This window comes from Triticum urartu, chromosome 6A (genome assembly GCF_056163025.1).
Source record: "Triticum urartu cultivar PI428250 chromosome 6A, HENAU_Tu73, whole genome shotgun sequence".
In the NCBI taxonomy this organism is placed as follows: Eukaryota; Viridiplantae; Streptophyta; class Magnoliopsida; order Poales; family Poaceae; genus Triticum; species Triticum urartu.
In genome coordinates, this window is record NC_141878.1 from 415,908,377 (window position 1) to 415,932,118 (window position 23,742).

Consider the following 23,742-nt stretch of genomic DNA (forward strand, 5'->3'; position numbering starts at 1 on the left):
TTTACCTTTAGTACCTGTGTCGAGTTACCAAGACCATGTATTTCTTCAACAGGCGGTAAATTAAGACCATGTATTTCTTCAATAGGAGGTAAATTCTTAACATCTTCAGCTTTAATACCTTTTTCTTTCATAGATTTCTTTGCCTCTTGCATATCCTCAGGACTGAGAAATAGAATACCCCTTTTCTTTGGAGTTGGGTTAGGAGTTGGTTCAGGAATTGGATCAGGGATTGGATCAGGAAGTGTCCAATTATTTTCATTAGTCAACATATTATTCAATAGAATTTCAGCTTCATCTGGTGTTCTTTCCCTGAAAACACAACCAGCACAACTATCCAGGTGGTCTCTGGAAGCATCGGTTAGTCCATTATAAAAGATGTCAAGTATTTCATTTTTATTAAGAGGATGATCAGGCAAAGCATTAAGTAATTGGAGAAGCCTCCCCCAAGCTTGTGGGAGACTCTCTTCTTTAATTTGCACAAAAATTGTATATTTCCCTTAAAGCAGCTTGTTTCTTATGAGCGGGGAAATATTTAGCAGAGAAGTAATTAATCATATCCTGGGGACTACGCACACAACCAGGATCAAGAGAATTAAACCATATCTTAGCATCACCCTTTAATGAGAACGGAAATATATTAAGGATATAATAGTAGCGAGTTTTCTCATCATTAGTGAATAGGGTAGCTATATCATTTAATTTAGTAAGATGTGCCACAACAGTTTCAGATTCATAACCATAGAAAGGATCATATTCAACTAAAGTAATTATCTCAGGATCAACAGAGAAATCATAATCCTTATCAGTAACAAAGATAGGTGAAGTAGCATAAGCAGGATCATATTTCATTCTAGCATTCAGAGTTTTTTGTTTCGTCTTAGCTAATAATTTCTTAAGATCACTCCTATCATTGCAATCAAGAAAATCTCTAGCAGTTTCTTCATCCGTAACATAGCCCTCAGGCACAACAGGTAATTCATATCTAGGGGGAGACTCTTCATCATCACTTTCATCAATATTATCAGTTTCAATAATTTCATTCTCTCTAGCCCTAGCAAGTTGTTCATCAAGAAATTCACCAAGTGGCACAGTAGTATCAAGCATAGAAGTCGTTTCATCATAAGTAACATGCATAGCAGAAGTGACATCATCAATAACATGCGACATATCAGAATTAATAGCAGAAGCAGGTTTAGGTGTCGCAAGCTTACTCAAAACAGAAGGTGAATCAAGTGCAGAGCTAGATGGTGGTTCCTTACATCCCCTCGTAGTTGAGGGATACATTTTTGTTTTTGCGTCTTTCAAGTTCTTCATAATGATAAGCAGATATAAATCGCAAGTAACTCAAAGAATAGAGCTATGCTCCCTGGCAACGGTGCCAGAAAATAGTCTTGATAACCCACAAGTGTAGGGGATCGCAACAGTTTTTGAGGGTAGAGTATTCAACCCAAATTTATTGATTCGACACAAGGGGTGTCACAGCCCCAGTTCAGGCCTTTCCTGCCTTTGCATTAGCCTCCATGCATCATCTCTAAATTCTATTAATTTTGAAATGGGGACTAATAAACCCTAGCAGCAAGTGAAATACAACTAGGGTCAAATTAAATCTTTTCCATCTACCCAAAATGGCTTTTAGAAAAGTTCATCAATTTTGGAATGGGTGAAAACTTCTTCCAAAAATGATGCACACATTTCTAGGACATTTCTGGATTTTGGAGTTAATTCATACGTATTTGCATTTGGACAATTAAATGCAATATAATATATTAAATGTCCAAATAATTCTGAACTTAAGTGAGGGCTGTTGGAAATATTCCATACAGAGCCCACAATTATTTTCAGGGTTTTAGAAAATGCGTTAGCATTTTAATTAAGTCAAAACAATTACAGAAAAATAGAAAATAGAAACTAAATAAAAGAGAGAGAGAGAAGGAACAAACCTGGGCCTCCCCTGTGCTAGGCCCAGCCACCTGGCCGGCCCACCGAGGGCAGGGGCGTCTTCTTCCTCCTGCCAGAAGGCAGAGGAGAAGACAGCCATGGCGCCGCGGCGTGCCACGCCGGCAGCTGCCTGCCTGGCTGCCCCCTCGTCGCCCTAGACTCCCTCTGCGATGCCACGCTACCCCCCTGGACCCCCTTGACGCTCTCGCTCTCTCTCCCAAAGCCGAGCGGAGCCATCGCCGCCGCTCGTCGTTGCCGTGTCCACTGCCTCCCCCTCGCTTCCCCGACCAGTCCAGGCGCTCTGCCACATCATCCCCGACCTCTCCGCCAAGTCAAGCAAGCCGGGACGCACCACAGCACCGCCATCGCTGTCTTCTTTAACCTCGGTCCGCCGAGATCGCCGACGACCGTGCGCCCGCTCCGTTGCTTCCCCGAGCTCCCCAAGACCACCGCTGCACTCCCCGTGAGCTTCTCCTTCGATCCCCACTTCCCCCCTGCTCGTTTGCGCCGTGTAGTCGCCGCCCTCTTCGAGCCCGAGAGCATCTCGCCGCCGGCCATGGCGTAGCCGTGGCCACACCCGCGCAAGCTCGCAACCGAGCACTTCCCTGCACTCGTAGTGTCCCCAGGAGCCCGCATCACCCCTCCGCACCTCCTACTGTGCCTCCTAGCGACGACCCCGAGCTCGCCCGAGCTCCGGCAGCCGCCAACGTCGTCGTCGGCGTCTTTTCCGGCCACCCCAGGCCCGGCTACTGCCACCAGGCGATGCGCTGCAACGCCACCTACCCGTAGAGACCAACCGCGGCTCAAACCGCGGCCTGTATGCGAAACCCGAGCAACTCCGGCGAGTTGCCGCCACGGTTTTGGTCGCCGCCGGCTAAACTCCGGTGCCTCCAACGTGGCACACTTAGTTAACACTAATGACGCCATTAGCTAATCATTGTGCCACTGACGGATGGGCCCCACGCGCTAATTAACCCCAGGATTTATTCCCTGTTTAACTTAGACTAAACCACCGGGCCCACACGTCAGGTTGACTTTGCTGACGTGGCCTTTGACCGGTCCCACCTATCATTGACTCGAGCCAGCACTGTGTCACTGACCAGTAGGCCCCACTGGTCAGGTTTGACCTAGCCAGACACAGTTGACCTGATGACATCACTCTTACGTCATGCTGACGCAGTAAAACCTTTTCTGCATTTTAAATAAATCTAAATGATTTATTTATTTTCAGAAAATATCCAAAACTTTGAAAAATCATAGAAAATAATCTATAACTCAGATTGAAAAGATTTATATATGAAAAATTATCAGAAAAATCCAAAGAATCTGAATCTGGCATTTTCATGCATGTTGGAACAACTTAAAGTTTCTGTTTAGGACAATCCAATTAAATGGCATTTAAGAAATCACATATGGAGTTTGAATTTGAACTTAGGGTTCAAACCAACCCCATTTAACCTGTTGCTAGTTGCATTAGCTGAAAACACAGCATATTGACATGTCATGATCATGCATCATATTGTGCATTTCATTGATTGTGTTCTTTCTGTGTTTGCCGGTGGTTGTCCCCTCTCGATAGACGTTGTACCGACGCTGTGATCATTGACACTAATGAAGACCCAATGATATCTTCAGAAGTGCCAGGCAAGCAAAACCCCCTTGTTCATTCCGATACAATCCCACTCTCTCGCTCCTGCTCTCTTTTACTGCATTAGGACAACACGATTCCTCTGTTACTTGTTGCGGTAGTTGAACCCCTTATCCTCTGCATGGCCTGTCATTGCCATAGTAAATTGATGAAACCCACTAGCATGAGTAGGAGTTGTTTGAGCCCTGATGTGCCTACTCATTCATGTTTGTTTGTCATGCCTGCTACTTCTTAGAGTTGAGTCAGGTCTGATTCATCGGGAATGAATCGGAGGTGTGTGAACATGTCCTACTGTTGAGAGCTAAATGTGTGAACACGATTTGGTAAAGGTAGCGGTGAGAGGCCATGTAGGAGTACATGGTGGGTTGTCTCATTGGAGCCGTCCTTAGGAACTGAGTTCTGTGTTTGTGATCCATGAAACAGTTACTACCACACATTGGGCCCGAAACCAATGGACCCTCTCGGCTTCTTAATCACCCTAGTACACTGTCCAGGAGTTGCAAGTAGTTTCTGGTGTTTGTAGGTTATGTGTTGGCGGCCGTGCGTAGCGCTGACCCTAGGGGTGGGCTATGTTGCGGTAGATACACCGTGGCACGGTGTACCGGGCGCCCGTTTGGTGTCTCGGGAACCCTTTTCACATCGTTCGGGGCCGTATGTGGGAACCTCGGCCGGACTCCCTACGGATGGAACCTGGATAGGCGATAAACCTGGACTAGAGACTTAGGTGTTTAGGTAGGCCGTGGCCGACACCCTCATTGGGCTTCCGCTTGAAGGTTGCCGAGTACATGTCGTGTAAACGACGGTAAGTGGTGGGAGCGTGTGTGAAGAAGTACACCCCTGCAGGGTTATCATTATCTATTCGAATAGCCGGATTCCTCGGATATGGAAACTTGGACCCCTTGCATAGTTCATAGACGAGTGAAAGTGGATACTCTAAAACTCGCAAGATAAGTGTGAGTGCTATGGATGGCCTTCTTGTAGGGAGACGGGAGCGGATCCATAGTGGTGTATTGAATGGTGAATATGTGGACTCGTGTGCGCCACCTCAAAAGAGTTGCTTGCAGTCGTAGTTCAGGTTAGCCACTGAGTCAAAGCTGGCTTGCTGCAGTTAAACTCCACCACCCCCCCCCCCCTTGCTGATACCGATGCATATGTAGCTAGTTCTGATGTAAGTCTTGCTGGGTACATTTGTACTCACGTTTGCCTATTTTATGTTTTGCAGAGAGACGTCAGTCTCGCTAGTAGTTCCGCGTGGACTTCGACATTTAGCTTGATACCTCAGCTACGATCTTGTGCTCTTGGCAGGATCTGGTAGATAGTCAGGCTTCTCAGCCTTCTTCATTTGTAATTGTCTGTACTCAGACAAGTTAAGCTTCCGCATGTGCTTGTTGCTTGTATGCTCTGTATGTTGGGTCATAAGACCCATTATTGTAATATCTCGCTCCTCGGAGCCTAATGAATAAATACTTTGAGTCGTAGAGTTATGTTGTGATGCCGTGTTGTATTTACACATATCGAGCATATTGTGTGTATGATTGAAATGCTTGGTATGTGTGGGATCCGACAATCTAGTTGTTTATCCTTGGCAGCCTCTCTTATGGGGAAATGTAGTCCAGTGCTTCCTTGAGCCATAGTAGTCCGCTACTGCCCGGTTCACCGGAGTCCTGCTAGCCCAGCACTACTGCTCAGATCACTTGACTGGCCGGCATGTGTTTCACTTCGTTCCTGTGTCTGTCCCTTCGGGGAAATGTCACGCGGTGACATCCGGAGTCCTGTTAGCCCAGCGCTACAGCCCGGATTCACACGTTGCTGACCGACATGCTCGATGTGATTCATGTATGCCTGTCCCCATAGGTTAGTGCCGCTTTGGGTTCATGACTAGCTATGTCGGCCCGGGTTCTCTGTCATATGGATGCTAGCGACATTATCATATACGTGAGCCAAAAGGCGCAAACGGTCCCGGGCCATGGTAAGGCGACACCCGTGGGAATACCGTGCGTGAGGCCGCAAAGTGATATGAGGTGTTACCGGCTAGATCGATGTGACTTGGAATCGGGGTCCTGACAAGGGGAGCCAAAGAATATTCTCAAGTATTAGCAGCTGAGTTGTCAATTCAACCACACATGGAAACTTAGTATCTGCAGCAAAGTGTTTAGTAGCAAAGTAATATGATAGTAGTGGTAATGGTGATAAAAGGTAACGGTAGCAAAATTAATATTTTTGGTGTTTTATAGTGATTATAATAATAGCAATAGAAAAGTAAACAAGCGAAGAACAATATATGGAAAGCTCGTAGGCAATGGGTCGGTGATGGAGAAATATGCTGCATGCGGTTCATCATGTAACAGTCATAACCTAGGGTGACACAGAACTAGCTCCAGTTCATCAATGTAATGTAGGCATGTATTCCGAATATATTCATACGTGCTTATGGAAAAGAACTTGCATGACATCTTTTGTCCTACCCTCCCGTGGCAGCGGGGTCCTATTGGAAACTAAGGGATATTAAGGCCTCCTTATAATAGAGTACTGGAACAAGGCATTAACACATAGTGAATACATGAACTCCTCAAACTACGGTCATCACTGATAAGTATCCCGATTATTGTCACTTCGGGGTTAACGGATCATAACACATAATAGGTGACTATAGACTTGCAAGACAGGATCAAGAACTCTCATATATTGATGAAAACATAATAGGTTCAGATCTGAAATCATGGCACTCGGGCCCTAGTGACAAGCATTAAGCATAGCAAACTCATAGCAACATCAATCTCAGAACATAGTGGATACTAGGGATCAAACCCTAACAAAACTAACTCGATTACATGGTAAATCTCATCCAACCCATCACCGTCTAGCAAGCCTATGATGGAATTACTCACGCATTGCGGTGAGCGTCATGAAATTGGTGATGGAGGATGGTTGATGATGACGATGGCGGCGGATTCCCCTCTCCGGAGCCCCGAACGGACTCCAGATCAGCCCTCCCGAGAGAGTTTAGGGCTTGGCGGCGGCTCCGTATCATAAAACGCAATGAATCCTTCTCCCTTGTGTTTTTCTCCCCGGAAGTGAATATATGGAGTCCAGGTTGAGGTCGGTGGAGCGTCAGGGGGACCACGAGGCAGGGGGCGCACCCAGGGGGGTAGGGCGCGCCCCCACCCTCATGGACCGGTGGATCCCCCCCCCCCTTGACATGGATCTTCCTTCCAGTATTTATTATATATTCCAAAATAATTGTCCGTGGATTTTCAGGTCGTTCTGAGAACTTTTGTTTCTGCACAAAAATAACACCATGGCAATTCTGCTGAAAACAGCATTAGTCCGGGTTAGTTCCATTCAAATCATGCAAGTTAGATTCCAAAACAAGGGCAAAAGTGTTTGGAAAAGTAGATACGACGAAGACGTATCAGGGTGGCCGGTGGCCACGAGCTCCTACGGAGCGCGTCCATGGCGGCGTTCGAACGCACAAGGAAGGGAGCGAGGGCGAGTGCGGGGAGTAACTGGGCATGCTAGGGTTTGCGAGGAGAGAGGGGTGTGGGGAAGTGAGTGGATCAGGGGGGGAGGGAGAGAGTCGGGGGACCTTATCCCGTTGTCGGCGCCAGTGAACGGGTCCGGCGGGGTTCGCCCCTTTTGCGACCCCGGTTGGGGGAACGGGAGGAAGAACTGACCCGGGGGTAGGTGATGGGCTAGGTCGGTCGGGTGGCCGAGGCCCATGTGGGGGTTGGGGCCTTGCTCTTTTTCATTATTTTGTTTCTCTTTTTCTTTTATTCTTTCTGTTTTCATCTATATATTTTAGTTTTACAAAATACCAAGTTAGCCCCTAAATTAGTATCATCAATATAGGCCACTTCCAAACCTATTTTGGACCCAAATAAATTATTTTAATAATTTTATAATTTCAAAAGCAGTTAAATTACTATTTTAGCCATTGTTTTTAATTAGTCTAGGGCGTTTAAACATTTTGAAAAAGGTTGGTTCCATGTAACACCCAGGATGTAATTTACCTTATATGTATCTCAACTCTTGCCGTTTCCGGCACTAAGTTATGTCATTTCCTCATTGTCGAGTTTTGTTGTTGTCTTTGTCATCCATCTCATATCATGTCATCATGTGCATTGCATTTGCATACGTGTTCGTCTCATGCATCCGAGCATTTTCCCCGTTGTCCGTTTTGCATTCTGGCGCTCCTATGTCCTCTGGTGGCCCTTTCTACCTCTTTTCGCGTGTGGGTGTTAAACATTTTCGGATTGGACCAAGACTTTTCATGCGGCCTTGGTTTACTACCGGTAGACCGCCTGTCAAGTTTCGTACCATTTGGACTTCGTTTGATACTCCAACGGTTAACCGAGGGACCGAAAAGGCCTCATGTGTGTTGCAGCCCAACACCCTTTCAAACTGGCCCAAAACCCACATAAACCTCTCCCATCATCTAGAGCGTTTGATCACGATCACGTGGCCGCAAACTGCACCTCATTTGGAGCTTCCTAGCTCCCTCTACCTATAAAACTATCCCCTCCTCCGAAATTTCGGGTCTCTCCTTCCTCAAAACCCTAGAAATCCGCTCTCCGCGCGCCGGACGTGTCCGCCGGCGCCGGGCGCTTCGCCGCCACCACTCTCGTGCCGCCAAGTGTCGCGCCGCCGCCGTTCCACCGCGCGCCGCCGCGGGCCCGCACGGCCCAGATCCGGCCCGCGGGGCCCGAACAGCCCGCCGCCTCCTCGCGCCTCCCCTTGCGTGCCTCCTCCCAGCGCGGCTCCTCTCCTTCGACGTCGGCGCCGCCCGCCACCGCACCGAGCCGGTCCCGCCGCCGCAGAGCTCGCCGGCTCCGCCCGCGCCCCGAAGCGGCCACCGGGACCCTGCGCGCCCGCGCGGCTGTGGAGGAGCACGCCGCCGCCGCCACTCCCTACCTCGCCAGCGCACCTCCTGGGCCCCCCTTTCTCCGGTGAACTCCCCTCACTCCGATGACCCTCAGGAGCTGTGCGTGCTACAGTGCTCGAGATCCAGATCCAGATCCATCGGTTGACTTTTTCGTCCCCAAACCCTAGTTTATTTGCATTTTTCTGCATGCCATAACTCTGTATTCGTAGCTCCGATTCGTGCGTGTAGCATATCAAAATGTTTGCCTCGACGAGTACGTAATTTCATCTCATTGCATCATTTTTTTTGAGCTCATCTTGGTGCCCGAAATGCTGTTGGAAGAGGAATATGTGATGAATTTGTCAGATCTGTTTTAGCAAATGGCCTTCTGTCATTTTTGCCATGATTAATGTGTGCATGCTATGATCCTGAGCTCTACATGTGTTTTGTAGAATGCCATGCCATCTTTACAGAGGTGCTTGCCATGTATTTTTGTGATATTTGTGGTGAATAGCACAAGCATGCAAAGTAGCGTAATCGTTGATGCTGATTTCAGGGACTTAGAATTTCACTTTCACGAAGTCCTTGTCCTGTTTTTGTCTTTATGCCATATGTTCTTGTTGTTTCCTAGTGATTCGTGCCTCTTTTGAGGATGACCAGTAAGTATGTTTTGTTAATATTATGGTTCTCTATCCATCCATGTCTTTGTTTGAAATTATGGAGAACCTTAGCTTGAGTCAATCGAGCTCTACTTTTGCTATAAAATGATTCTGGTAGATTGTTGACATGTTTAGCGATTTTGCCGAGGATGTTGCTATTGGTCTGTGCACGCTATGTTGTTGTTCTTGCCATGTCTAGCTTCTATGCCATGTCTTCTTGATGGGTGTATGCTTAGATTGTCATGCAATGCTCTGTAGTGAGTGCATCGAGCTCGTAAACATGCCTACTCGTTAACTGTTTTGCATGCTCCAGTTTTTCACCAAGTCTGAATCTGTTTATGTTTTTGCCATGTTCACATGCTTGCAATTGTATTTTCTGATCCCTTTTGGCTCAAGGTCACTAAGGGACTTTTGTTATGTGCTTAGAGTAGCTTCATGCCATGCCTTTCCTTGCCATGATATGTTCCTATAGCATGTAGTTTTCATGCTCTAAAGTGTGCTTCCTGATGATAAATTCCAGACTTGTGTTAATTTCACTAAGTCTGAAACCTGTTAGCATTTGCACTTTGGCCATGCTTGTCTGAACCTGTTAATGGATGAATTAGCCATAGCTCAATGTTCATCTTTTGTCAAGAATCATGAGTGGATCCCTGCCATGTATTTTGTTGTCAAGTTTGAGTGTTGTAGCATATTTAACTTGATGCATTTAGATGGCTACTTGCTGATTATCGTAGACCGGTGCCATATTTGTTTTGCTTGCCATTTCCAAACCGTGCATCCGATTCCGGTGATCTTTATATCGATTTTAACCGAAATCAACTCCCCTTTCCGGTGGAACTCTTGGATTTCCAAGTTGAGGCCAGGTTCATTCATTCCTTTCCAAATCATGCCTATGCATCACATATCGCATCCCGCATACCATACCATGTTTGCATCATGTTGCTTGAGCATTGCACGTGGTTGATTGTGTTCCTTTTTGCTTCTTGTTCTTGTTTGGATAGAGCCAGGAGACGAGTTCGTGAACGAGGAGCCCGTTGAGTTTGCTTACGAGGATCAAGGCAACTCTGAAAGCTTTGCAGGCAAGATGACCATACCCTCAAAATCACCTCTATCTTTGCTTGCTAGATGCACGCTCTTTTGCTATGTCTATGCTACGATACCTACCACTTTCTTATCATGCCTCCCATATTGCCATGTCAAACCTCTAACCCACCATGTCCTAGCAAACCGTTGTTTGGCTATGTTACCGCTTTGCTCAGCCCCTCTTATAGCGTTGCTAGTTGCAGGTGAAGATTGGAGATCGTTCCTTGTTGGAACATTGTTTATTGTTGGGATATCACAATATTATCTTGTTTATCTTAATGCAACTATATACTTGGTAAAGGGTGTAAGGCTCGGCCTTTTGCCTAGTGTTTTGTTCCACTCTTGCCGCCCTAGTTTCCGTCATATCGGTGTTATGTTCCCGGATTTTGCGTTCCTTACACGGTTGGGTTATAATGGGAACCCCTTGACAGTTCGCCTTGAATAAAACTCCTCCAGGAATGCCCAACCTTGGTTTTACCATTTGCCACCTAGCCTCTTTTTCCCTTTGGTTTCCGGAGCCCGACGGTCATCTTTATTTAACCCCCCCCCCCCCCGGGGCCAGTGCTCCTCTGAGTGTTGGTCCACCTCGTCAGCTGCCGGTGGCCACCAGGGGCAACTCTGGGCTGGCCTACCGGAAGTTTGGACAATCTGAGTGTGCCCTGAGAACGATATATGTGCAGCTCCTATCGGGATTTGTCGGCACATTCAGGCGGTGTTGCTGGACTTGTTTTACCATTGTCGAGGATGTCTTGCAACCGGGATGCCGAGCCTGATCGGATTGTCTTGGCAGAAGGAATATCCTTCGTTGACCGTGAGAGCTTGTGATGGGCTAAGTTGGGACTCCCCTGCAGGGATTTGAACTTTCGAAAGCCGTGCCCGTGGTTATGGGAAGATGGGAATTTGTTAATGTCCGGTCGTAGATAACTTGAAACTTAACTTAATTAAAATGCACCAACCGCGTGTGTAACCGTGATGGTCTCTTCTCGGCGGAGTCCGGGAAGTGAACACGGTGTTGGAGTAATGCTTGACGTAGGTTGTTCTAGGATCACTTCTTGATCATAGTTGTTTGACCATGCTTTTGCCTTCTCTTCTCGCTCTCTTTTGCGAATAGGTTAGCCACCATATATGCTAGTCGATTGCTACAGCTCCACATCATACCTTTGCCTTACCTATAAGCTTAAATAGTCTTGATCGCGAGGGTGTGAGATTGCTGAGTCCCCGTGACTCACAGATTCCTTCCTAAACCAGATGCAGGGACCGATGATACCGTTCCAGATGATATGACCGAGCTCAAGTGGGAGTTCGATGAAGACTCTCGCCGTTACTATGTATCTTTCCCAGATGATCAGTAGTGGTGCCCAGTTGGGGCGATCGGGGACTTTGTCGCATTTGGGGGTTGATCTTTATTTTGGTACCGTAGTCGGACCCTGAGTGTATTGGATGAATGTAATGACTTATTTATCTATTTGTGTGACATGGCGACTGTAAGCCAACTATGTACCTTTCCCCTTATTTTATTTACATGGGTTGTTGTGAAGATTACCTCACTTGCGACCTTGCTTTCAATGCGGTTATGCCTCTAAGTCGTGGTTCGACACGTAGGAGATATAGCCACATCGAGGGCGTTACATTCCACCACCAAAATTAGTTAGGGATTATTTTCCACATGATGAACCTTTTAGTTTTCATATTTGAAAACCTTTACTGTTTGACTTGATTTTGAATTTGAATTTGAATTTGAATCTGTTTCGAATCAATGTGAGTTTATCAACAGTAACCGAGGTGACATGGCATCATTAGCAGAGGTTCCCTATAGCTTAATTATCCAGGCGTTACACCAGTCTAGTCTAGTACGGTCCGGTCGAATTTGCGAACCGATTCAGTCTGCAGAAATTTTGCCTAGGAAAAACCTGATGACATGGCACGCTAGCTGGACCTGATAATTGTGATCCACCGGTCAGAATGCTCTCAAAAATTTAAAAAGCATAAATTATGGCAACACTTTTGTTAAAGGAAAACACTTCTAATCACCCGAGCGATCATAGCTCCTGCGTCCGCCGTCTTCCCTGCACGCCAGGTGCCCATGGGCCACCAGCACTTAGATTTGCAACTGGCCCGTTGTTGCAATCTTACCATCGCAACAACTAGTCTGTTGTAGTCCCACGAAGGCGTGGCGGTGCATCCAGATCCCATAACGCCGAACGAGGGACGCGCGTCACCCGATGCTTCAACGCAGCAATGCCAACCACCCACCTCACCGAAGAGGTGGATGGCGGCGAGGTTGTAGTTGGGGTCGGGCGTAGTGGCCACCGTTACCGCACGCCTTCATCACGACTGTCAACAGTGCGCGGTGCGCACACCTTGCCGGAGAGGAAGATGGCGGCGAGGCGACCTGGTCGGAGGTCCATCGCTCGTCGATGGCAGTGCGACAATGAGGATGGGTGGCACTGCTCCTCCCGCACCATGTTCGTTGGGAGCTCGCTGCAAATTCTTGCCACATCCTCCTTGTTGCAAAATGGATTTCTGCAGCATCAACAATGTTGGAAAACTTTCTGCCATAACACTTGTTAAAATTCCGCAACATTAGTTTTGTTGCAAAAAAAATATTCAACAATATATCTGTTGCAAAAGTACTGCAATAGGAACTTTGTTGCAAACCTTTGAGCGCAACATCACCCTAGTTGGAAAACTGACAGATGAATCTGGTGCCCTGCTAAATCCAATGGCTAGCGACGCGATGGACCCTTTGTTAAATGGAGTATGACGGATGAAATTCTCTTAAATAAGGTAATTAGTGTTAAAAATGTCAAACTTAGGGGTAAAAGGTGGGATTCACTCTTTTTTATAATACATCAAGCTAATAGAGCTATGTGCATTTTTTGTAGAAAGGAGGCGCTTGCCCGGCCTTAAACTGAGGCCCTTGCGAGTTCAACAATGGAGCAAAGGATAACAAAGTACGACAGTAAGAAGCTAAAGTCGTGCAATACAAGCCCGTGGGCAAGAACAAGCGACGCAACGCTGATACGAAGTCGGGGCTCTCATGGTGGCAAGGGGCAATGTCAAGTCGGTGCTATCCCGTGAGGCGGTCGACGCAGCTCACACTAGTAGAAAAAGGGCCTAATGTGAAGCACATTAGTCCCGCTTTGTAATTGAACCGGCACTAATGTGACTATTAGTGTCGGATCCAACGGCTAGGCGGGAGGTGCTCATTAGTACCGGTTCATGGCGAACCTTTAGTATCGGTTCGTGCCACGAACCAGTACTAAAGAGATGGTGGCAGGCTGTTGTCAGTCTAGGGCCCCACCAGCACCTTTAGTATCAGTTCATGCCATAAACCGGTACTAGAGATGCACCTTTAGTCATGGTTCGTATAACCAACTGGGACTAAAGATATCACTATATATAGTGCTCCGTCTAGCCCGAGCCAAAGCGCTCTTTTCCCTCCTCTCTGTTTTCTTCCCCTCTTGCTCGAGCTCACCTCCATTTTTGCCAAAAGTTGTCCAAGATTTGAAGGCACCCCATCCATCCAAGTGATCACAAAGGTTAGCAACTTTGTCCTTTCATCTCTCATTGCTAGATTACCTCTTGCAATGATCTATAAGTATAGTGATTTTTGGGTTTTATTTTGGGAGGAATTATATGTGGTACTATTTGATTTATATGCAATTTGAGGTCAAAATAACTCTTAGTTTGCATATGTAGGTGTGGTTTACTTAGTGCCTTCCCGTCTCCGTCCTAACAATCATCGATCGCCCGCACCGTCCTGTCACCGGCACCACCTTGTGATGAGCTGCTTGTTCTTATCTTTTTTATATTAAAAAAATCATATTTGTGTGATTTAGATATATAGTTACTTGTATAATTATCTTACCCATACGTTATTTGTTATACATAGTGCCATGGTTTTGATATCCGTCCCCGTCGGCCCTCATCCGGGTTATGATTCAAAGGAACTTTGAAAAGGTTGAAAGTTCACATGGTATCATTATTTCACCCACATAGCATGTGCAAAAAAGTAGAGAGGGTTACGGCAAAAATTGGATGCACTTCATGTACAAAATGGACAATCTCTTTCGAAGTATCAAGGTTTCAGATGAAAACTCATCTGTTACAAAGGCATTTCATTTTTTAAATAACCTAAGAATTACCAAAATGAATATAATGATAAAACACACTAAAATTAAACATAAGAAAAAGAATCACTGAAAAATCTATTTTTAAAGTAAAGTTATTCCCAAACTAGTGATTCACACAAATTTCAAATAATTCAAATTTAAACTATTTAAATTTGATAACTAGTGGCACTAACAAAAAGTTTGTAATTTTTTGTACCTAAAGCAAAAATATTCACAAAGAAATTCTAAATATAGCAAAAAACAACTCAGAAATAATAAAAGAAAATAAATAAAGCAGAAAAGAAAAACTAAATAAAAAATGCCCTCCTACTGGGCCACAGCGGCCTGCATACGACTAGAAACCCAACCTGTAGTTGGGCCAGGATGCAGGCCCGCTAGCCTAGTAGGCCGAACAGGGCAGCACAGGTTCATTAGGCCACAATGGCCTGCTTAGAGAGGAGCTCGAGAGAGCTACTGCACTGGGGCTTATAAACCAGTGCGGACGCCCCTCGGCTAGCAAGGTGGGACTAAACTTGCCGCACCGCACCTACGCCAGCGCACCCCCTTTAGTACCGAGTTGTCACTCCAACCGGTAGTAAAGGGGGGTCTTTAGTACCGGTCGGAGCCACAACCCGGTACTAAAGGGGGTGGCTTCTCGCCGCTTGGTCTCGCCAAATTTGACCTTTAGTACCGGTTGGTGGCTCCAACCAGTACTAAAGGTCCCTCCTATATATATAGCACTTACGAAATTTTCAGTTTCTTACTCTCTTCTTCGTCTCCTCTACATCTTTGATCCTCGTCGCCGCCCCCCGTCGCTGCCCTCGTCGCCGGCCCGTCCCCGTCGACTCGCGCGCCGGCCTTGTCGCTGGCCCGTCCCCGCACCGGCACGTCGCCGCCCCCGTCGTCGCCCCGCGCTGTGATACTCCCACCATGGTCGGCCGCCCTCCCAAGCCCGCACACACACACATGTACATGTACACACACACTTAGATGTTATATTTTTATATTTTTAGTTTTTCTGTTTTTTAGTTTTTTATACAAAGGTTTTAGATGAATTAATTAATTACATTAGATTAGATTAATGTCAAAGGTTTAGATGAATTAATTAATTAGATTAATGTCAAGTGTTAGATGAATTAGCTAGACATATTAATGTTAGATGAATTAGTTTTTTATACGTTTAGTTAGATGAATTAGATATATTAATTAATGCTAGATGAATTGGTTTTTTATACTTTTCTTACAATGTTAGATGAAATAGCTAGATATTATATATATATATATATATATATATATATATTAATGTTAGATGAATTAGCTACCTAGATATCATGTGTCAAAGTTTGAATTTTGACATATGCAACGATATTTGATCGTCGACATATGTAAAAAGTTTGCATATAGAATTTGCATATAGAATTTAAAAAATGTTATTTGCATATAGAATTTTGACAGATGCAACAATATCATTTTTAAAATTTGTATGTAAGAAATCGCAATCCAATCATTTAAAAAAAATGTTACCTTTGCATATAGTATTTGTTCTCGACGTCAACGATGCCCGACCCGCATCCTCGCCGTCGACCCGTTCGCGACGACGTCCTGCTTCAGAGGATCCATGTCCGAGACTGGGCTCCGCCGGGCTGGCACTGGGAGGTGCTACCTTTAGGGTCGCGCCGCTTGGTGAGGAACCCGGCCCCGGGTCCTATCATCGACCCAGAGCTCCTTTGGTGGCGCTCACATGGGCCACTTTTAGTACGGAGGGAGCCGGCCCCACCGGAGGTGGTACGTCATCGTGTCAGGGAGGAGGACGAGCATGTCCGTCGCTACATGACTGTTATGGATGTCAGGTTCTCCAATACGTGGCAGGTTCGTCAGGGATCTCACCCGAGCTATAATCCTGTAATGGTTCCTTTGTTGGGGAACGTAGTAATTCAAAAAAATCCTACGATCACGCAAGATCTAACTAGGAGATGCATAGCAATGAGAGGGGAGAGTGTGTCCATGTACCCTCATAGACCGAAAGAAGAAGCGTTATGTTAACGCGGTTGATGTAGTCGAACGTCTTCATGATCCAACCGATCCAAGTACCGAACGTACGGCACCTCTGTGTTCAACACACATTCATCACGATGACGTCCCTCGAGCTCTTGATCCAGTAGAGGGTCAAGGGAGAGTTCCATCAGCACGACGGCATGGCGATGGTGTTGGTGATGTGATACGCACAGGGCTTCGCCTAAGCACTACGACAATATGACCGAGGTGGTAAACTGTGGAGAGGGGCACCGCACACAGCTAAGAGAAATCTTGGTGTGCCTTTGGGGTGTCTGCTACCTCTTGAGCACTGCATTGGTTTTCCCCAAAGAGGAAGGGATGATACAGCAAAGTAGCATAAGTATTTCCCTCAGTTTTTGAGAACCAAGGTATCAATCTAGTAGGAGGCTACGCGCGAGTCCCTCGTACCTGCACAAAACAAATAAATCCTCGCAACCAACGCAAATAGGGGTTGTCAATCCCTACACGGCCACTTACGAGAGTGCGATATGATAGATATGATAAGATAATATTTTTGGTATTTTTATGATAAAGATGCAAAGTAAAATAAAAGCAAAGTAAAATCAAAAGGAAATAACTAAGTATGCATCTAGAGTATTAAGTTAATGAAAACAGAGTAACGCCTTAAGCAAGATGACATGATGTAGAGGGGTAAACTCATGCAATATGATGAAAACCCCATCTTATTATCCTCGATGGCAACAATACAATACGTGCCTTGCTGCCCCTACTGTCATTGGGAAAGGACGCCGCAAGATTGAACCCAAAGCTAAGCACTTCTCCCATTGCAAGAAAGATCAATCTAGTAGGCCAAACCAAACTGATAATTCGAAGAGACTTGCAAACATAACCAATCATACATAAAAGAATTCAGAGAAGATTCAAATATTATTCATAGATAGACTTGATCATAAACCCACAATTCATCGATCTCAATAAACACACCGCAAAAAGAAGATTACATCGAATAGATCTCCACAAGAGAGGGGGAGAACTTTGTATTGAGATCCAAAAAGAGAGAAGAAGCCATCTAGCTACTAACTATGGACCCGTAGGTCTGAGGTAAACTACTCACACTTCATCGGAGGGGCTATGGTGTTGATGTAGAAGCCCTCCGTGATCGATGCCCCCTCCGGCGGAGCTTCGGAACAGGCCCCAAGATGGGATCTCGTGGATACAGAAAGTTGCGGCGGTGGAATTAGGGTTTTGGCTCCATATCTGATCGTTTGGGGGTACCTTGGTATATATAGGAGGAAGGAGTAAGTCGGTGGAGCAACAGGGGGCCCACGAGGGTGGAGGGCGCGCCTGGGGGAGGTAGGCGCCCCCCCTACCTCGTGGCCTCCTCTTTTGTGTCTTGACGTAGGGTCCAAGTCTCCTAGGTCTTGTTCATTGAGAAAAGCACGTTCCTGAATGTTTCATTCCGTTTGGACTCCGTTTGATATTCCTTTTCTTCGAAACCCTAAAATAGGCAAAAAACGGCAATTCTGGGATGGGCCTCCGGTTAATAGGTTAGTCCCAAAAATAATATAAAAGTGGATAATAAAGCCCAATAATGTCCAAAACAGTAGATAATATAGCATGGAGCAATCAAAAATTATAGATACATTGGAGACGTATCAAGCATCCCCAAGCTTAATTCATGCTCGTCCTCGAGTAGGTAAATGATAAAAACAGAATTTTTGATGCGGAGTGCTACTTGGCATAATTTTAATGTAATTCTTCTTAATTGTGGTATGAATATTCATATCCGAAAGATTCAAGACGAAAGTTCATATTGACACAAAAAATAATAATACTTCAAGCATACTAACTAAGCAATTATGTCTTCTCAAAATAACATGGCTAAAGTAAGTTATCCCTACAAAATCATATAGTCTGGCTATGCTCCATCTTCACCACGCAAAGTATTTAAATCATGCACAACCCCGATGACAAGCCAAGCAATTGTTTCATACTTTTGACATTCTCAAAACTTTTTCAATCTTCACGCAATACATGAGCGTGAGCCATGGATATAGCACTATAGGTGGAATAGAGTGGTGGTTGTGGAGAAGACAAAAAGGGAGAAGATAGTCTCGCATCAACTAGGCGTATCAACGGGCTATGGAGATGCCCATCAATAGATTTCAATGTGAGTGAGTAGGGATTGCCATGCAACGGATGCACTAGAGCTATAAGTATATGAAAGCTCAACAAAAGAAACTAAGTGGGTGTGCATCCAACTTGCTTGCTCATGAAGACCTAGGGCATTTTGAGGAAGCCCATCATTGGAATATACAAGCCAAGTTCTATAATGAAAAATTCCCACTAGTATATGAAAGTGACAACATAGGAGACTCTCTATCATGAAGATCATGGTGCTACTTTGAAGCACAAGTGTGGTAAAAGGATAGTAGCATTTTCCCTTATCTCTTTTTCTCTCATTTTTTTATTTGGGCCTTTCCCCTTTTTTATGGCCTCTTTTTTTTCTTTCTCTTTTTTTTATTTTTTGTCCGGAGTCTCATCCGACTTGTGGGGGAATCATAGTCTCCATCATCCTTTCCTTACTGGAACAATGCTCTAATAATGATGATCATCACACTTTTATTTTCTTACAACTCAAGAATTACAACTCGATACTTAGAACAAGATATGACTCTATATGAATGCCTCCGGCGGTGTACCGGGATATGCAATGACTCATGAGTGACAAGTATGAAAGAATTATGAACGGTGGCTTTGCCACAAATACGATGTCAACTACATGATCATGCTAAGAAATATGACAATGATGGAGTGTGTCATAATAAACGGAAAGGTGGAAAGTTGCATGGCAATATATCTCGGAATGGCTATGGAGTTGCCATAATAGGTAGGTATGGTGGCTGTTTTGAGGAAGGTATATGGTGGGTGTATGATACCGGCGAAAGGTGCGCGGTATTAGAGAGGCTAGAAATGATGGAAGGGTGATAGTGCGTATGATCCATGGACTCAACATTAGTCATAAAGAACTCATATACTTATTGCGAAAATCTACAAGTTATCAAAGCAAAGTATTACGCGCATGCTCCTAGGGGGATAGATTGGTAGGAAAAGACCATCGCTCGTCCCCGACCGCCACTCATAAGGAAGAAAATCAAAAAATAAATCATGCTCCAACTTCATCACATAACGGTTCACCATACATGCATGCTACGGGAATCACAAGCTTCAACACAAGTATTTCTAAAATTCACAACTACTCAACTAGCATGACTTTAATATCACCATCTCCATATCTCAAAACAATTATCAAGTATCAAACTTATCATAGTATTCAACACACTCATAAGAGAATTTATTATTCTTGAGTACCTAGCATATTAGGATTTTAAGCAAATTACCATGCTATTAAGACTCTCAAAATAATCTAAGTGAAGCATGAGAGATCAATAGTTTCTATAAAACAAATCCACCACCGTGCTCTAAAAGATATAAGTGAAGTACTAGAGCAAAACTATATAAATCAAAAGATATAAGCGAAGCACATAGAGTATTCTAACAAATTCCAAATCATGTATGGCTCTCTAAAAAGGTGTGTACAGCAAGGATGATTGTGGTAAATTAAAAAGCAAAGACTCAAATTATACAAGATGCTCCAAGCAAAACACATATCATGTGGTGAATAAAAATATAGCTCCAAGTAAATTTACCGATAGAAGTAGACGAAAGAGGGGATGCCCAAGCTTTGGCTTTTAGGTGTCCTTAGATTATATTGGGGGTGCCATGGGCATCCCCAAGCTTAGGCTCTTGCCACTCCTTGTTCCATAATCCATCAAATCTTTACCCAAAACTTGAAAACTTCACAACACAAAACACAAAGTAGAAAATCTCGTGAGCTCCGTTAGCGAAAGAAAACAAAAGACCACTTCAAGGTACTGTAATGAACTCATTCTTTATTTATATTGGTGTTAAACCTACTGTATTCCTGTAGCGACCAGACCTCAAATGGTCTGATCTCTGTGCTCCGGTGTCATCCCTGGATCAGTAATGCTGACATCACACAGTACTCGGAGGATTTATAACAGAGTAGCAATCACACACTTATTACATCGAGTGTCTCAAAAGAGAACTTATTACAATAATATGGCTTAAGGCCATCTAATAACGATAACAGCTGAAGACTTGGAAGATAAGTGAGTCCATCAACTCCAACGGCATCACTAAGTATAGAACCACGACCTAAAAACTCCTTAGTCGTCGTCTGAAAAGTCTGCAACATTAACGTTGCAGCCCGAAACGGGTCAGCACATGGAATATGCTGGCAAGGTAACACATAGAGAGTAATGGAATGAAACTGCTATACTATATGCATATTTGGCTGGTGGAAATCTCTATGGTTACAATTTTGCGTAAAGCCAATTTTTCCCTACAACAAAGGAATAGATTTTATTTAACTATCATGGTAGTCGTTAAACATTGAGAATGGTTGACAGCATCCTCAATCCCAATTAAACATCATCATTAACAAAACCCAACAAAATTAATTTAGAGTAACATGTTGAGATTCACATGATAATCCAAGTACTAGATACTCAAAACGTCCATAACCGGGGACACGGCTAATCATGATTAGTTCATTACACTATGCAGAGGTTTGCGCACTTTTCCCCACAAGACTCGATCGCCTCCGTTTGGTTTCTCGCACTACATGGTGTTTGAGAAGACGGATGACCGAGACATAGTCTTTCAGAAGCGCTAGCACCTTACGATCGGGTAGACCGTACCACCTACATCCCCTACATCTACTAGTCTACCACTGTAAGAGTTCGCACGACTTAGTCAACTATGCTAGAGCCCATAATAGCTTGTGGCTGCACACGGAAGTTTCTAGCATGAATAATCTCATGATCCCTTTGAGCCTGGGTGGCGGTCCAAAAGAAAACAGGCAATCCTGGAATACCCAGGTACCTCAATCCACCCAGATGTGTGTTTAAGTTGCCACCTTAGATAAACCATTAATTAACAAACTCACATATGTCATGGATATCACTCACCCAATCCACGTCTACTAGCATAGCATGGCACAAAGGCAAACGTAGAAGTAACTCCCAAAGGTTTGATAATGAACAGGTAATAGGTACTACCTCAACTACTTCCCATCCCACAATTTAATTAGATCCTAATCATGCAATGTGTGAGGATTGATCTAATGCAATAAAACTGGGTAGTAGAAAAGGTATGATCAAAGTGTTACTTGCCTTGCTGATGATCTGTGAAACCTAGAGATTCGAAGTAACAGGCGGCGCACTCCGGGTATTCTATCGCGGACAAACAAACAAGCATACAATAAGTACTCATCTAATGCACAGGTAAATGTCAAATAAGAGATCTAACCAGAAAGTTCAACTTAAGAACTCCGGTTGGCAAAAAGAATCAAATCAAACGAAGCAACGAAAGTCAAACGGCGAAAGAAAACAACTTTGTTCTACTAATCTGGATCTAGGGCAATTTTTACAGTAGCAAAAACTTGTTTAAGTTGGTTAAACGGATAGAGGGTTTCGAGACGAAACTCCAGGCGCTTGAATCGCCTGATTCCGATAAACGAGCAAAAAGTTATACTAAAACGAAAATCGGATCAAGAATCGCGATAAAAAAATAACGGATTTAATCCAAGAAAAAGAAAAACGACGAACGTTCGCTAGAACGAACGAACGGACGAACGCTCGCTATTTAAATAAATCGGAAAAACCGATCTATTTAAAAAAACCGAAACTAACAAAAAAACCGACGAAAAAATCGAACGGTTTTTCAAAAAAAACGGCGGCATGGATTTCGAGATGACCACGGGCGGCGGGTCGGTGAGGCGGCGGCGGCTCAGGAGGCGGCGGGTGGCGGCGGCTCCGGCGACGGCGACGGCGGCGGCGGCGACGACGGGTGGCGGCGGCGGCGGCGCGGGGCTTGAGGCGGCGGGGCGCTAGGGTTAGGGCGGCGGCTGGGCCTCGGCTGGCTCCCCCCCGGCTTATAAAGCCTAGTCGGGCAGGAGTCCCGGTTGGACACGGCCCGTAGGTCGGTTCCTTTTTTTTAATAATTACGCGTGGAAGAAAAATAAAAAGAAATACTAAACGGACTCCAAAAATCCCGAAATAAATTTTCCCGGGCTTCTAAAATCAAGCCGCACAAGGTGAACATTTATTTGGGGCCTAAATGAAATTTTGAAAAGCGCACATTTTTCTTAATTCAAATGAAATAACAAAAAAACTCCAAAATAAAATCTTATTTGATTTTATCATTAAATCCTCAATATTTCTTTATTTTGGGAAAGTCATTTTATTCCCTCTCTCATATTTTTGTAACAGAAATAATTGATGATAAAATAATTAAAATCAAATGATCCTATTCTCAAATTTGAGAAAACTCAAATATGAAAATAACGAAATCCCCAACTCTCTCCGTGGGTCCTTGAGTTGATTAGGATTTCTAGGATCAAAACCAAAAGCAACAAAAAAAATATGATATGCAATGATGATCTAATGTATAACATTCCAAATTGAAAATTGGGGATGTTACAATTCCAACTTCTCTATGGTTTATAAACTATTTTACTAGCCATAGATTCATCAAAATAAGCAAACAACACACGAAAAACAGAATCTGTCAAAAACAGAACAGTCTGTAGTAATCTGTAGCTAGCGCAAGATCTGTAACCCCAAAAATTCTAAAATAAATTTCTGGACGTGAGGAATTTATCTATTAATCATCTGCAAAAAAAATTAACTAAATAGCACTTTCCAAATAAAAATTACAGCAGTTCTCGTGAGCGCTAAAGTTTCTGTTTTTTACAAAAAGTTCAACAAGACTTTCCCCAAGTCTTCCCAACGGTTCTACTTGGCACAAACACTAATTAAACACAAAAAACACAACCAAAACAGAGGCTAGATAAATTATTTATTACTAAACAGGAGCAAAAAGCAAGGAATAAAAATAAAATTGGGTTGCCTCCCAACAAGCGCTATCGTTTAACGCCCCTAGCTAGGCATAACAAGCAAGGATAGATCTAGGTATTGCCATCTTTGGTAGGCAATTCTTCAATGAGGCATCTACCATCTTTAGGAATTTCTTTCTTTTTATTAATTATCAAACTTTTAGGCACAAGACCAAAAAATTCATTTGCATCAAATGGTTCCATAATGATAGCAAAAAGATTGAGGTGAATACTTATAGATTTGAGATCCGCAGTTTCCTTACTAGAGGATTCACCCTTATTTTTAGGAACATACATAAGCTTGGCAATTTTAGTGGGAGGACTAGAAGTATTCTTTACAGAAGAAAAAGCGGTTCCCAAGTTGGTAATAATATCCTCGAGTTTATCGATTCTAGTGGAATCGTGATTTATTTTCTCATTAACTATGGGTTCCTTTTCTT